At 38.9% G+C, this 16,993-nt stretch overlaps 1 protein-coding gene across 4 annotated transcripts in view; it reads left to right on the plus strand.

The window, feature by feature from the left end:
* The window catches only part of MYRIP (myosin VIIA and Rab interacting protein), a 447,019-nt gene that overhangs the window by 89,845 nt on the left and 340,181 nt on the right, over positions 1 to 16,993 (plus strand). The window lies entirely within an intron of this gene.

The raw sequence follows: 16,993 nt of genomic DNA on the forward strand, positions 1-16,993 counted from the left end.
CTGTTTTGCTCAGCAGCGTACAGCAAACCACATGTGGACAAGCGTAACAGGTTTCCTGAGGGTATTCCCTCCTGCTAGCCCTGAGTTTGGGCATACACTTATGTTTGTCAGAAGAATGTCCTGTCCTTTGTAGAAAGGTTTGCCAGTTTCAGAAATGTCAGTTCAGAAATGTGTTGCTCACGGTCCCAGTCAGGGTTTTGTTGGGACTTCTGACCCTGTATGTCATTACTAGCTATAGAATGAGTGGAGCTTGTGGTGAACACGCTGCCTTGAGCTTCCTCTTGGCCTTAGTTTTTTGTTGGCAGGTCTTATTGAAGGATAACCAAAGTGTTAAGTGAACAGTTCTTGTGAGAATGAGTCTCATGCATGTACAATGTTCTGTTTAAACTCTCAGCTACTGTAGCACAGGAAAAGAGCTTTGAAGATCAGATACAAGGAAACTGACCACCAGGCTGGGATGGGATCACCTGGCTTAGCACCACTTCCCTCATTTTATAGAAGAGGAAACTGAAGCCTAAAGAGGTAGTCTCCTGACTCCTCTGCAGTTGATATTTCCCCATGAAAGGCTCTTGGAAATACTATGGCAGGTCAGTTCCAACTATGCCTAAGTTGGAAGAAGTCAGAGTGATAGAAATGAGGTCATGTGTTAGGCCTAATGTATTGAAACTGATGGTAGGTCAGTATTAGTCTCCCTCATCTATAAAACCTATTATTCCTTGGGATTCCATGGGTTTATTCACAGCACCATCTTCTTCCTTAGACACTAAGCAAAAACCTGCTTTGCTCACTTTGATTATCCAACAGCTAGAACAGTGCCTAGCACAGTTTTAAATCAATTAATTATTAATAGATTTCTTGTCTTTCATCAAACAAGTATATATTTAATATATACTATATGTGAGACCAAAAAATGGTGGAAATAAAGATTACACTAAGGTGCTTATAGCCTAGCAAGGGACATAACATTGCCAAGAAGTATAAAGTCTGAGGTACTCCGAGATAGAAGGAAAACAATCCCTTTTTGGTGGTAGGAAAGATTTACCAGTTTTAAGCTGAGTGAGAAAGGGCATGAGTAGAGCTTTGGCATAATCCTGAATTTCCATATTTACATATAGAATATGAAAGAGAACAGAGTCAAGGACATCCCCAAGGTTTTTTGGCATAGGAAACTGAAGAATGAAGTTGTCATTCACTGAATATAAAGACAGAGGAGCAGGGTATTTGGTAGCCAGGTAAAGTTGAGAGCTCTGTCTCAGGCATCTTCAATTTGAGATGAATATTGGACATCCAAAGGAGATGCCAACTTGGCATTTATGTATTTGCAACTAGGAATCAAGTGGAAGGTCCAAGTTGGAAATTAAAATGTCATGGAAAAGGTCACCAGAACAATAGGAGAGTAGATGGAGCAGGGAAACTAGTACAGTTGCTTGGCAGCGCTAAGACCAACTTGAAGTTTGTGGTCACTATTTTACATTGAGACCAGTTTCTACATGGTAGTGTTTTCCCTGTATCTTTCAGCCTCTTTCCTCTACTGAACCATTGGAAAGAACCATGTCTTGATCAGTTTTGTGCCCCAATCTCTGGACACAGGGCCTGGCACACAGTGGGTGTGCCCTAAACCTCTGTGGAATGGATGGATACATGTAGATTGATTGTCAATCCATATGACTAACTTCATGTGTGGTTTGAAGAATCCACCTTAATATTTCCTTTAAATCATAAAGACCATCTGTGTGTCATGCTTTATCTCCTGGAAACTCACATATGGATAAGCCAAGACCTTGTTTAATGTCCTTTTCTGACTGTGGAGACTTGCCTTAGCTCCACTGCAGAGTCAGGTGCCAGTCCATGTGGAAGAGCAGCTTTAGGGCTTGGTTTGAGGAGGAAAATTTTAAAGAAAGAGCAGCTGTCACTGCAGTAGACCCAACAAAATGGGCACCGTCTATCTCATGAGGACAGGTAGTCTTAGTGGACAGCAGTCAGTAGCCTACTGCAATTCTGTGAAAATGCATGGTTATGGGAACCTGCTTATAATGGAGAAAATGATGCTTGAAATTACCAGTGGCCAAAGAGGAATGACTGCTTGCCATGGCAGCTCTTGTGGCACTGGAACTGGACATTTTTTCTCTGAAGACAGTTGTTACTATTGTCCTCTGCCCATGACCAGTGACATGCCTTGATAGCTACCTAGCAAACTGAGGTGACACTCTGAATGATTCCAGCAAAGAATATTACTGTCGAATAAAAAGAGATTATGACACTGCAAAACCACTGAAATTGCCAAACATTTGCCTCACCTTTTTATATTGCTTGAATTTTGGGTATGTGAAAGAATCTAGGAGGTAGTATTATTGAACTGAACTTTGAAAGTATTTTAGAATTATAGAAAGTATTTTCCTTTAATGAATGTATAACTCATAATAGAAGACTTTTTTAAATTTTACAATCTTGAATTAGTTTCCTTTTCCCCCGACCAGCTGTTCTTTATTTACCTAGTTTCTCTGGCTAGGTTTTGTGAGGGTAGGTCTTGAGTGTAGTAGAGCTTATCCAGTGTTTATAATGATCTGTTCTTCAGTTCAGACGTTAAGTGTAATAGTAAATAGGAGGTGGGAGTGTGAATTAAGTGTCCTCAGAACTCATCATGGTAATGTAAAGAGGGATAATGGGGATGAAGAATTCATGGAAAGAGAACTAAAATGTATAAAGCAGTCAGCTTGAACTGGCACTGCCCTGGGTACTGCACAATTTATCTTATTGATTCCTCACTAAAGTCACTATAATGTTAGCACCAGCTTACATGGAGGCATCCAAGAACAGAGAGATCACAAAGCTTGCTCAGAATCACACAGTTAATTGGAGTAGGGCCAGTATTTTGTTTTCCAGATTCTCTCCATTATGTAGACTGGGTTAAACCATTTCAAAACTGTTTTACTCTCCCTCCCTCCTTAAAATAATTCCTTAGTATCATCTAATGTCCAGTAAATTTATCCAACTATCTTATTTCTACAATGTGTTCAAATCAGAATCCAAACAAGGTCCACTCATTAGTCTGGTTGTTTTGAGTCTTAAACCTCTTAATTTTGTCATTATTTCTGAGATAATTCAGAAGGCAAGCATGGTATTTGGTGTCTCTGAGAATATTTTACTTTTTTAGTTTGTCATTTTATGGTTAGGCTGATTAGAGTTGGAGCTTAGTTTTGTTGTAATTTTCTCCCCCTTTAATATGGTCCTTTGATAACAATTTAGATCTTTTCCAAATTCTGCTATTTAAATTTTTAAAAAATTCACAGCTAAGTGTTTTTCTTTGTTTGTTGTTTGTTTGTTTGTTTGTTTGGAGACGGAGTCTCACTCTGTTGCCCAGGTTGGAGTGCAGTGGCACGATGCAACCTCTGTCTCCCGGGTTCAAGAAATTCTCCTGCCTCAGCCTCTTGAGTAGCTGGGATTACAGGCGCAAGCTCTCACACCTGGCCAATTTTTTGTATGTTAGTAGAGATGAGGTTTCACCATGTTGCCCAGGTGGGTCTCGAACTCCTGAGCTCAGGCAATCTGCCCACCTCAGCCTCCCAAAGTGCTGGGATTACAGCCATGAGCCACTGCGCCTGGTCGTGTTTTTTTAATTTCCCAAAAGCATGTATTTAGAATGGATGTGATATTGTTACCCATATGGAAGGGGCAGTGTGACTGTCCTGGCTCTGGCAGGTAAGTGGAGAAGGACACTGGGGAAAGCTTACAGCCCTCATTCTTTACAGGACTCCTACTATCCCCCACTGTCTGCTACAGCTCACAGTGAGCAGAGGCACATCGTGGTTGGTGTGTAGATATCAGCTGCTGTGTGTGGGTAGTCACAGGCCTCACTATGTAAAGTGATTCTGTCAACCCCATGTCAGTAAGATGAGACACTTTCTCAGCACTGGGGATGTGATGCATTGAATTTTTAATGTCATTAAAGCTATATGTTTATAGCAGGACTGTTGGGGGAAGATAGAGAATTGATAGGCCTGAGAATAGTAGACAGGCAATACCAGATACTGGAGGTGAGGACTTATTTACAAATTCAGTAGAGTAAGTGTTGATTCCATTTCTCCAAGACACACAACAGGATTAACACTATGGATGGAGGATGCTGGAAACAAAAGGCATGGTGACGCCTGCTCCTACCTCCAGGTGCTTTGGGTTTTATCTAGATTACTCAAGTAAATGTGTCAAAAAGTTCATATTGTACTTGGTTAATTGTATTTTCTGTGTTTCTTTTTTATCAGATGATTTCAGGCAAATAGTAAAATTATGCAAATGGTAAAGAAGACCTTATAATGAAAAGCCTAAATCCTCTGCTCCATATTTAGTTCTTGGTCCTTTAGACCTCCTGGCATAACCTTCATAAATCTAAACATGTGCTTCTGTTGCTATATTTCAATATATCAGTATTAGACATTCTTTCAGTTTTCTGCTCTGAAATTGGGGACTTAGCTCACTTACTTATATTACCCTTGTCTTTTGTTTCTTGATGATTATATTATTATTTTTGGCTTGGTGTTCTACTAGTCATCTTTCAAACTTAAATAATAGATGGAAACCTCTGAGTCTTGTTCTGTCAATGTTTGCCATTCTTTTTCAGTTCTGACAGTGCAACATTCAAATAGTGTCCCTGTCTTTACCTCTTTACCTCCTTCTGCCCTGTGTCCCAGCTTTCCCTATAATAGCTTTACTCTCATACATACAAGGTTGGGGCATTCACCCGCTGTTCCAAAAACATATTTGAGTCTCCTGTTTTGTTCATAGGATGATTCTAACTGTTGTAGCCCTTATATAGTTACGATTGAAAATATTAACATTGTTTACCGCTACCTCTCCGTCTTTTCAGAGCTTTATTGAAGTTAGCAGGTATCTGATTGTTCTTTTCCTTTTCTCTTTACCATTATGAATTACTTGTTTTTATTTCTTTGCTATTATTGGAAAGTGGTCTTGAGAGGGAGCAGAGGCCATTAAGTGTTTGCTTTGTCTGTCATCTGGAATCTAAATTCCACAGTAACTTGCTTACTAGTCAAGGTCATGTGAGGATCCTGGGGAGCATGCAGAGGTGGAAAGCACTCCCGGTGTGTAGCATATGTGCAGAGCATGCTTTGGGGTCAAACAGATATGGGTATGAGTCCTTCTATCATGATTATCATGATTATCATGATTATGTTGGGCTATTTGACCTCTGAGCCTCAGAGGTCAAAATGAATCCTCTGGGCTTCATTTTGACCCAAAGCCTGGGTCATTGCTGCACATTAACCATGTCCCATTTGTAGGAAAGTTGACATTTCTGGAAACTTCACCCTGACTTTTCCTTCATCTCTGTTGATAGAGCCTCTATGGGTGAGGCACCCCATGATATGGGCTGTGTTCTTTCTGTAACAGCTCTATCCCCAGGTTCTATGATTGCAGGCATTGGTCTTGCCTACTGAGAACATATCTTTTCATGAACTTTCAGGTTTCTACACTTTGCTTTGATTGCCCTCTCTGCTTCTAGTGTTCCTCCGTTTAGGAGAGTATGGCTAAACATACTGAGTGCCTAAACAGAATTCAATGGAAATAATAAATTAGCATAACAACACAGTATCTTCTACTTTGTCTATAGCAGTTATGCTTTCCCAGTAATGAAATATATCATCTATGTCATATGACTTTTTCCATACCTTTATTCTCTCAGTTATGAAACTCTTGAGAAATTTTCAAATAGTAGAAAAAAATAACCGGGCACCTATGCCACATTTAAGTCCATGATGTTCAAAAGTCTTACCCAACTACCAGATTTCTACTAGTATTTGAGTGGGAGTGTGGGGCCCTCAGCTGGGATCAGTGTGGTATTTATAGCTGCACCAGGTACTGTTGGACAGCTTTTGGACAAGCATGTTTTTGATGACATTGTTCATGGCAGAAATAAAGTCTTGGAGAAGAGAAGAGGCACTGACTGGAGGAAGAAATGCAAAATACAGCTTCCTAGGCTATCAACAGACTAGCAGGCAGACCATCCAGGTTCAGTGTGATTAGGGGTGGGAGAGGTTAAGACTTGTTTCCCTCTGTTGGACCCCAGTGCTTCCTGTGTGACTCAGATAGAGGAGGCCTGGCATCAATTGGAGTGCATTGGTCTCCCCATGGTAACTCTTGAGTACCGAACTCCTGAGTACCCCATGGACTGTGTCTGCTTGGGTGTTGGGCATTTGGTTTAGTGTTCATCGTCAAAGGCCATGTTCCCTCCTCTCCATCTGCCTTTCTGTGTATCTGGCAGACAAAATTTTAAGAACTTTTTCTTCACATCTACAGTGTAGCATATCATGATGTTTCATCAGTATAAATATATAGATAGATTAAATTATTAAAATAATTAAATAGACTGTCACCTGTGTGGCAGAGATAAACAGTGCTCACCAAATATCTTATGTGCTCATGCATATTCCCAGTGCCTTCTGCAGTTAGATTGCAGCCATGTGATTAGGTCTGGATAATCGACAGTGAGAGGAAGGGCCTGTATTACTTTCAGGTCGGGGCACTTAAGAGCTGGTGTGACTCTACTACCTCTCCCCTCGCCTTCTGTGGTGTCCTTGGAGGCCTTGTGTGGAAACATGGTACCACATGATGGAGAGAGCCTGATCCCTTTGACACTGGATGGAGGAGAGTTTCTGAGGATCAGCAGGAGACTTTGTGTGGGTTTATTGGGTTAAGTCATTGAGGCCTTGGGGTTTATTTCTCACAGCGACATAGCCTAGTATTACTCTAAGTAATAAAGTTTTTGAGAGCTAAAAGAGAGCCAAATATTTATTATGCCCCAACCTTTGACTTGTAGATGAAGAAACATGCTCAGAGGGTGCATAGGCAGTTAGTGGTAGAGTCTGGATGCGACCTGAGTTTCCTGATGCCAGGGCTCCGTGTCGTCTGCCATTGGGCCTCTCAGGTAGTAGAAGACACCTGCAGCAAGATATCCAGACCTAAACTGGAATCACAGTTTATGCACTATGATTTTATATCATCAGGAACATTTACAAAGTGGTTTTAAAAATGACTGTTAATTGTACAATCCTCTGGTGTTCAAACTGAGTCTTGGAGTCATTGATGAGATAGCCACAGGCTTTAAAATTTCTCATTTACTATGTGCTTGCCAAAAGCTAGTTAGCATTTGGATAACTTCCAAAGGTTGCTGGTGCTCTAATGGACTTGGTCTGTGGAGTAGCAGGGGTTAGACTGGATGCAATTATTTTCTGTAACTGCGACTGGCGCCTAGGCTGGGCCAGGGGAAGGAAGGGAGAGCAGAGGGCAGTGAGTGTGAGATAGCACTTCCTGCTGTGTCTTTCCCAGGCGCAGCTGCCACAGCCCAGCAGCTATGATGTGTCAGCTCCTCTTCTGGCCTGTGTTAAGGAAGGGGAAATAAACGCTTTTGAGACCTGTTTCTGCTGCCCATAATGGTACCATTACTCACTTGCAGATGTGGCCCACATCTTCCTTGCCACCTCCAGGGGTAATCTTCCACCCCCCCATTGCTCAGGTCTAAGTGTTTTGAGAAAATAAATAAGAGCTGCCAGGGTTTGTTGGAGACCCACTATGAGGAAGCAAAGCCTTTCTCAAAATCTAGAAATAATTTGTGTTTCTAGTCAGTGACACAGAGACTCCTCTGAGGATTAATCACCATTTCTTAAAGTAGAAAGAACATGGTACTTTAATAAAATGAGTTAGTGATCTTTCTTCATTCAAGATTTATTTTCATTTTAAACAAAAATTTTATTATAAGAACTTAGTAGAAACTCAAAAAGTTTCTATTTCAAACAGTAACATTCCTTTGTTTTTACTGTCTTTTGTTCTGAACACTTAAATTAAGCTAATGAATTAGCAAATACTTCTGCTTATATCCTTCCCTGAAGCTGGAAGACAGATCACCTTGTCTTTAGAATAAATATGCCTTATGGTTTGTGAAATAACTGTGTGTGCACAGAGTGCATTTGCCTGAGGTCTCCTCAGGGCCTTTTGTAGCTCTTTGATATTCTGCACTAACACTTTGGCATTAACCTGCCCAGTTAATGAATCTGCTGTCTCAGTGGGGATGCTCCAAGGTAGTTCCTTCGACGGGATTGGTAGATCAGGTCACCTGGCAGTGCCCTGAAAAATCAGAGTTGAGAGAAGGTGCATTTAATGGTGCAGTGGGAGGCAGGACACAGCTCTGGTTGAGATCACTCTGTGATGGGGGAAGGCCTAGGAGGAGGCAGAACTGGGAGACCTGGGGAGAGAGCCTGGAGACTCATGGAGGGCAGGTGCGCAGGCCGCAGAAAGTAGAGTGGAGAGGATTGATCTTAAAGCTAGAAGGTATCTCACAAGATTATTTTAAAAACTCTGTCTTAGTATTGGTATTTTTGTCAATAATGGAAGGCCAATATTAATCCAAAGCTGTTGGGTATTTATTAATTTGCTTCAAAATCATATTTTGAATGTCAGGACCCTTCTGGGCAAATATGAAAGGGGTGAAAGGGCAGTAGGGGACTCACAAATTTAGTAAGGTTATTAGCCCTTGAAGAAGAGTCCAAAAGATGAGCTAAATCCTATATGAATAATTAGGATGCTATAGACAGTGAGAAATAAAGATATTAAGGCAGACTCATGGGAATACATCTGTCTTAGAGGAGGGGGCTAGGAAAAGGAAAAGACTTCCTGAAGGAGAGGTGTGTTTGATTTGACCCTTGAAGATGGACTGGATTTTTTAGTGGATTGACACATAGGTCTGAGCAGCAGGGAGCATCCTGGGTAAAGTAATATGGATAGAAAAGGGAACATGTTTTCACAACACCAAATCAGGACCTGTGGTGGGGCAGGGGAGGAAGAGACTGTTTTGAAGATAATTCTACTTCACTGTTACTAATAGCATTGAATAGAGTGTGGGGTTCCAGGAATATCATCTCCCTTTATCCCAACAATCCTGGGAAAAGCATGTTCTTTTTTTTTTTTTTTTTTTTTTTTTTTGAGACAGAGTCTCACTCTGTCACTCAGGCTGGAGTGCAGTGGTAGATCTCGGCTCACTGCAACCTCTGCTTCCCGGGTTCAAGCGATTCTCCTGCCTTAGCCTCCTGAGTAACTGGGATTACAGGTGTGTGCCACCACACCCCGCTGATTTTTGTATTTTTAGGAGAGACGGGATTTCATCATGTTGGTCAGGCTGGTCTTGAACTCCTGATCTTGTGATCCACCCACCTCTGCCTCCCAAAGTGCTGGGATTACAGGCCTGAGCCACCATGCCCGGCCGCATATTCTTATCTGTTTACAAAATGGGAGAACCGAGGCTCTAAAACGGTGTTAAATAATTTGCTCAAGTTGTACAGAGTAAGAAGTGAATTCAAACTCAGGCAGAGCAGCCCTAGAGTGAGACCAGTACCAAGGCAGTACACTGCCCTTGGTACTGAAAACAAGGACATTCAGGTGCCATGGGATAGAATAGATGAAATTAGGACCATCTTGGAAAATCTGGCACCTGTGCTTGCTAAAACTTGGGATGTGTTCAGGGATGGGAAAGTGGTAGGCTTTAAGTCAGTATATGAGAAGTGTGCAGTTGGGACAATACACTAGCCAACTAGCCACATGTGGCATTAAGCACTTTGAATATGTCTTATCCAAATTGGGGTGTAGTCTAAGTGTGAAATAAATGCTAGATTTCAAAGATCAAGTATAAAAAATGTAAAATAGCTCAATAATTTTTATATTGATTACACATTGAAATGTTTCTAAAATTACATCTTAAATATATTTTTAAAGTTAATTTCACTTTTTTTTACTTTTTAAAATGTGGCTACTAGAAAGTTTTAAATTATGTATATGGCTCACATTATATTTTTATTGGACAGTGCTGGTCTGAAATGCAAGATTAAGCAGTTTGGGATTTATTAAACCAAAAAGTAAACTTTCTTTCCCAATTTTGTTTAGGATTATTCCTTTTTTATATGTGGTTTTTAGGTATCTGTAAGAGCCAGCTAAAGTTTTAGCTAATTAGTCAGATATTGGCCTTTGCTATCAAATATTGTTGTCTCTGTCACGTGAAGGTGGTCTCTGAGTCATGCCTCAGTGTTGGGTTTATTACACAGTTTAAAAAAAGCATACTGTGTCCATGCCATATTCATGACAAAGAGTTTATGCATCTCAGGACAGAATGAACTCTTTCGTGTTTCCCTGAAGTTAATGGTTGACCAAATACTTCATGACCTTTGAAATAACACATGGCTTTAGAATGGCCCACTATTCAAAATTTATATCACATCTTTGGCGCCGTAAAGTTATCAGACATTCACCTGTGGGGTCTGCCTTTATAAATGGTCAGGAGAGTTTGATGTTACAAGTGTGCTTGTAATGTAGAAAAAAGGGAATCATGCTGATGCTCTTATTTGCTTTTTAACTTGTGGTCCTTCAAAGATGTACAGTTACTAATTTGGAGATTCAAATATGTTCTCCCCATAATCCCACTTTCTTTAATAACAATTTTCTACTAGGTTGCTTTTATGGCTCCAAGTTCCTGATCTTATTTACTTTTCCACTGCAAATGTCAGAGACTCAGCTTCTGGGCCCTGATAAAGCTTTTGTGGCCTTAATTCTTGGCCTGACCTTCATTTCTTAGACCTCTGGCTGTGGAAAGCATTTCTTTGGCATTACATGTGCATAGAATTCAGGACTTGAAAGGGAGCAAGGAGGAAAGTTTCCACAGCAATTTGAAAAAGTAGCTTTTCTCACTTACAGTAATTCAGGAATGTACAAAATCCTTTAGCCAGAAATGGCCTGAAAACACAGAGGAGGTAAGCACAATGAACAGCCTGGAAATCAGAGTTTCTTCCTCTCTCTGTGCTGTGCTGGTGGCATGACAACTTACTTGTTCTCACAGGCTCCTTCAGTGCCTGGGGGCAGTTTCCTGCCTCAGGGTTAAAGGGCTGCCTTCCCCTCCTTACTCAGCTTCTGAAACCAACAGGTCCACCTCCTGGTCCGTTTCTGAACCTGATACCTGCAGAAGGAAATTCATCAACAACCTCTCCCTGACTGTCAGGGTGACTTATAATGAGCTTCTTCTCCTTCTCCCAGATGGGGAGATTCCTGTCCTAGCCCAAAGACTTTTTTGGCTGGAAACCAGGTTGAGGCCTTAAATCGCCAGGAGAGCCAGCCTCCCTGGCCTGGTCCCAGCCCTCTGTGCTCACCTTCCCCCTGCTGGTCTGACTTACAGGCTCCCATTTTGTGTCAGCTTCTCCTCTATCGGTGGGTGTGGGCCTAAGACTTAGGACCCCTTCCCTGGCTAATTCTTATACCTCAGGCTGGAAGAGACTAGCTCCTGCATACCCAGCTGGATCTGGCTCTCCAGATATGGTGATGTGCCCAGTAGGTTGGCAGGCTGTTTGGTTCTGACCACCTCTGGAATTAGTACTAGAATAATACGAAAACAGAAGACACCAAATAACTAAGTGATAAAAAGTTACAAAAACTGCTAAATGTAGTACCTAATCAATTATGGTCAAAGTCTTCCACTGATGTTGGAAAAATTATCTTAGCTGCTCCAATCAAAATTCAAATATATCCAACAAAATCTCTTCCAAATCTTAAGCAAAATCCTTTAAAACCAGAAACTTTAGAAGGAATAAGACGTATAGTTTTAGACTATATAAAAGAGGCTTGATTATTCCCTGTACAACCCCATATAACACTTCAGTCCTTCCTATAAGAAAACCAAATGGTAGAGGATGGAGGTTTGTGTGAGAACTTAGAGAAATTAATGATATTCCTCATCATCTGGTAGTGCCAAACCCCCATACATTGTTGACTGTAATATCAACTAAAGGTAAATTCTTGGCTGGGCATAGTGGCTCATGCCTGTAATCCCAGCACTTTGAGAGGCTGAGGCAGGCAGATCACCTGAGGTCAAGAGTTCGAGACCAGCCTGGCCAATATGGCGAAACCCTGTCTCTACTAAAAATACAAAAATTAACTAGGTGTGGTGGCATGCACCTGTGATTCCAGCTACTCAGGAGGCCAAGACAGGAGAATCACTTGAGCCCAGGAGGCAGAGGTTGCAGTAAGCTGAGATTGCACCACTGCACTCCAGCCTGGGTGACAGAGCAAGACTCCATCTTAAAAGAAATTATTTACTGTGATAAATTTATATAATACATTCTTCAATATTCCTGTAGATAAAGACGATTTCTCTTTTCCTTCACTTGGGAAGACAGAAAATACACATGGAGAGTCATGCCTCAGGGATACACTAAGAGCCCTACTTATTTTTCACAAATATTAAAAGGTCTCTCAGATGTTGACTTCTGTAAGAAATCTATTTGAATGCAATACATAGATGATTTGCTTTTCTGCTTAGAGGATAGGCAAACCTCTATAGAGGATGAGATTCACTTGTTATAACCATTAGCTCTAAAGGGACACAAGGCCTCAAAACAAAACACATTAGTTTTGTCACACAAAGATATTTGGGTAATTTAATATCAAAGGAAGGTCTTTTCATCCACCTAAACAGTATATTGGCCTTCCCTGACCCCCAAAACTATAAAACAACTAAAAAGATTTCTGGGGGTGACAAGATACTGTCAGAATTAAATTTCAAACTTCTGCCTAAAAACTCAGCTTTTATATACTCTTCTGAACAAGATAAACTAGACCCCCTGAAATGGACTAAGAAAAATCAGTTAACATTGAAAGAAGTTTTAAAAAAGCTTTATAAATGCCCCAGCTTTGAGACACCCATGTTATGATATTCCATTTTCATTGTTTGTTCATGAAATCATACAATGCCTTAGGGCAGTCTAACACAAAAACGTGCAGACCAAAACAGACCAGAAGGATACAAGACTCTGTGACTAAAAAATGGCCACCTTGCACGAGGACAATAACTGCTACTGCTCTATTAGTAAGAACAACTGAAGAAATAGTGATGGGCTTTCCCATCACTGTTTTTGTTCCACATTCTATGGAAGCACTTGTGAATTCACACCACACTCAACATTGTTCTATCAGCAGATTAGCTTCTTATGAAATTTCTCTTCTTTCTATACCTCACATTACAATCTCTAGGTGCAGTCATCTATACCCTGCCACTCTTCTGCCTCTACCTTCAGATGAGATGCTGCATGGTTGCATAATCTTAAGCAACCAGCTTTGCTCTTCTAGAACAGACATACAAGAGATTCCTCTTAGTAACACTGATGTTATGTGGATTACAGATAGATCCTACTTAAAATTAAATCTGGAACTTATCGCACAGGTTACAGTACAATATCTTTAACTGAAAAAATAAAACCAGAAGTCACCTTGGCTCAACAAATAAGATGGATAACATTAATTAGGGCCTGTTAACTGACCAAAAAACTCTGCTAATATGCATACAGACAGCAGAGATGCTTTCAGAATAGCTCAAAAATTTTAAGTGCTATAAAACAAAGATCTTCTGATCAATCCATTAAAAAAGATACCTTATTATACAATTGTTAAAAGCCATATTATTACCAAAATGTCTGGTCATTATTAAAATCCCAGTTCATTCCAAATCAGATACTCCAAAAAACAGACAAAACACTAGCCAATAATATAGTCAAAAAAAAGCTGCTCTAAATACATCTAAACAATAAAATAAACAATCTATATTAACTTCAATCTATATTAACTTCTAATATCAGTGACCTAAAGAACATTAAATTTGACATGAAACTTTTTAAGTATAGAACTCCAAAATCCAAGCAAGCAAGCAAAAAACTAAACAGAAGGAGGAACATGTCCTCCCAAAGATGAGGTATATGGGCCAATGCACCTATACTTCCTGCTACATTTCAGTCATCATTTGTAAACCTACATATATGACTTAACTCACTGGAGTCCTGATAAAATAGTTGAGAAAAACGGTATTTCTAAAACATTTCTCCAGCCATAGATCATAAGATATATAATGACTATCACATTTGCCCAAAATATAATAAAAAAATTTATACAGTTCCCAAAGACATTTTCCCCTTCCTAAAGGCCCCTTTGCAGCATGACACTTAGATTTTATTCAGCTACCACCATCACAAGAATGCAAATGTGTTCTAATGGTGATTTACATATTTTGTCATTGGATCATAACATTTCTACATGGAAGAACAAAGGCCTTAACAGTAAGTAAAATTATCTTTAAAAAATTATTCTAACTTGAGGAACTCCCCTGGAACTTCTTAGCAACAGAGGCACTTGCTTTACTAGACAGACAATTCAATCAGTACAATCAGTATATAAAATCTGGCTCGTCCTCCAACATATCCATTATACTTATTATCCCCAGTCGTCTGGTTAGTAAAAAACACAAACTAAATAATAAAACTCAATTGACAAAATTAACTGAGGCTTTAAAAATTCCTTGGCCAAAAGCTCTTCCATTGATTTTGTATAACCTAAGATCAACCCCTTTTAATAGACATCAGTTGTCTCCATTTAAAATTATAACAGATAAACCTATAAAATTCACTCAAAAAATTATACATCTCTGATATTAAATGGAGACATATTCAGCTATTACAATGGCAGCTAACTAAAAATTATATACTAATAAAAAATTATTTTCATGGTGAGCTTCTGGGAGACAAAAATTTAAAGACCATGAATTTCAACCAAGAGATTTTATTTACTAAAAGCAGTATCTTTTAAAAGACTCTCTCCAACCAAAGTAAAAGGGATCTTATCAGATAATTCTTACTAGTAACCCTTGCACTGCAAAATTAGAAGACATAGACTCTTAAATTCATATATCTTATCTCCTAAATAGATGATTTCACCAGAAGGTAATCTTCATTATTAGATAGGTCAATGCCAGGCCAAAAAAAAAAATGACATCTGAGACAGCCAACCTTCCCAAGACACTAGACCAGGCCCAAATCTAAACAGATCGTTGATATTAATAATCGTTAATAGATGAAAAATATTTTCTTTTATAAGTTCCCATTAAATTTATTTCTTTTCACCCCTCCCCTAATTCTTATGTTTTAATGCTACTATTATCAACTGTTACCTATAACACAATCTCTTCTTACAGTGGGCACAAGACTATGCTAATAGCCAGAAAAAAGACACTTGCTAGTTATGTGGCCCCATGCCCTTTCTAGGGGTTCTGTCCTACCATGATAGACATCTCCCCTCCAAAGACTAAATAAAATATCAAAAATATATCTTTGTTTTTCAAGAACAGTCACCAGTACTTAGAACTGATATGTCTAAAGATAATATATATCACTCATCTATTAATGAAACCTTACAAAATAAGACATTAAAAATTTTTCAATAAAAACCCCAGTTCATTAGCTTTAACAGTGGCACTGCTCCAACTAAGAGGTAAGACAGTAACACTGTCTCAACTAAAAGATAAGACAGCTCAATTCAAGATGATACAACACAAATTATGGACAATTTTATCTGATTTGCTTGCTCCTCTGGTCAGCTTAGTCAGCTTATCCTTTTATATTGAGAACAAAAAAAAAAAAAAAATCACACCAAAGATACCTGGCCAACTAACACTAAGAAAATAAAATAGATACCCCCCAAACAGTATATTCATGCCATTATATTACAAAGTACTGATTGACATGCCACTAAATAGACACAATGAACAAGCATTTATTGGCTAGCTCCAAAAAGAACACCTTGGTTGTGTGATACCAATCTATGGCCATAGTTACCATGTTCTTTGGGTTATATTTGGACATAAGCATACCAAAGCATACCATTTCAAACCCCACAAACCTTCCTCATTTGTAATCTTATTGGGTTTATTCTAAACTCAGCTGATTAAATCATTTAGCTTTCATCTTTATGCCTCAACTAGATATTAAAAATGTCATTTAACATATAGAGGCCCTAACCAAATATAAAACCGGCCATAAATGATAGCCACATAGATATCTTATTATTAAACAATAAAGTAACTCCTATAAAAAAGGCTATATTACAGAACCATATGACTTTAGACATACAATAGCCCAAGGGAAAACATGCAGTATCATAAATTTCAATACCCCAAATCAAATAACATCACTAAATTAATGGCTGATATAAAAACCCAAATAACTAACCATTTAAAGCCAAAACTCTCCCTGAGCAATTGACTAAGTAACTGGTTTAAGTCTTGGGAAACTTGGTGACAAAAGTTATTACTTATTCAAAAATTATAATCATATATTTTATCCTGTTTTTGTCTTCACTTATACAACATTCATTTACAATAGAGTCAACATACATATGACTAAAAAGAATAACATAATGGTTAGTCAAAAAGATTACATTAATTAAAGATACAGCCACTTAGTCTGACTTATGTAACAAATCACTTCCCTCACGTTACTTTAAATTCAGCCTGTACTCCATCAACTTTATAACTTATCCAATTATTCATTGCCAGGAACATGACATTCTGGAAATGAGCCTTCATAGCAAAGTGAAACTAAACACAAACATAAAAAGAGTCAAAACTATTGGGTTTATCTAGGATGCTTTCTTTGAAAGAAAATTTAAAAAAAAAAAAATAGGAAAATTTAAAAAAAAAAAAGCTGTTGAAACTTCCACAACACTTTAAGCCTTGAGAGAGATGTGACTGTGATCTGAGTCACATAACATGTAGTTGCAACTTCTGCTTCTTCGATTATGAATTAACTCTCTCATTGTTCTCATTCTGTAAATGACTAAGAGAGATCAGAGACTAGACCTCCTCCCCTTCAAATCACTGACCTTTATTATAGATTAGCTGCCTTCTTTATTGTCATATGCCTAACTCAGACCAGATGATGCCCAAGACCCCAAGTCTGTTACATCTGTAGCATAAAATGCTAAATATACCTTTCTCACGAAAAGATCTTCTTGACCAATCAGATCATTATAACTTAATGTTAAGCCTTATATTAAAAGTGTTAAGATTCTATTAAACTTTCCAAACTTTTTCTATATAAATAACCTCCAAAACTTCTCCACTTTGGATTACTGA

Source organism: Pan troglodytes, chromosome 2 (genome assembly GCF_028858775.2).
Source record: "Pan troglodytes isolate AG18354 chromosome 2, NHGRI_mPanTro3-v2.0_pri, whole genome shotgun sequence".
Taxonomy (NCBI): domain Eukaryota; kingdom Metazoa; phylum Chordata; class Mammalia; order Primates; family Hominidae; genus Pan; species Pan troglodytes.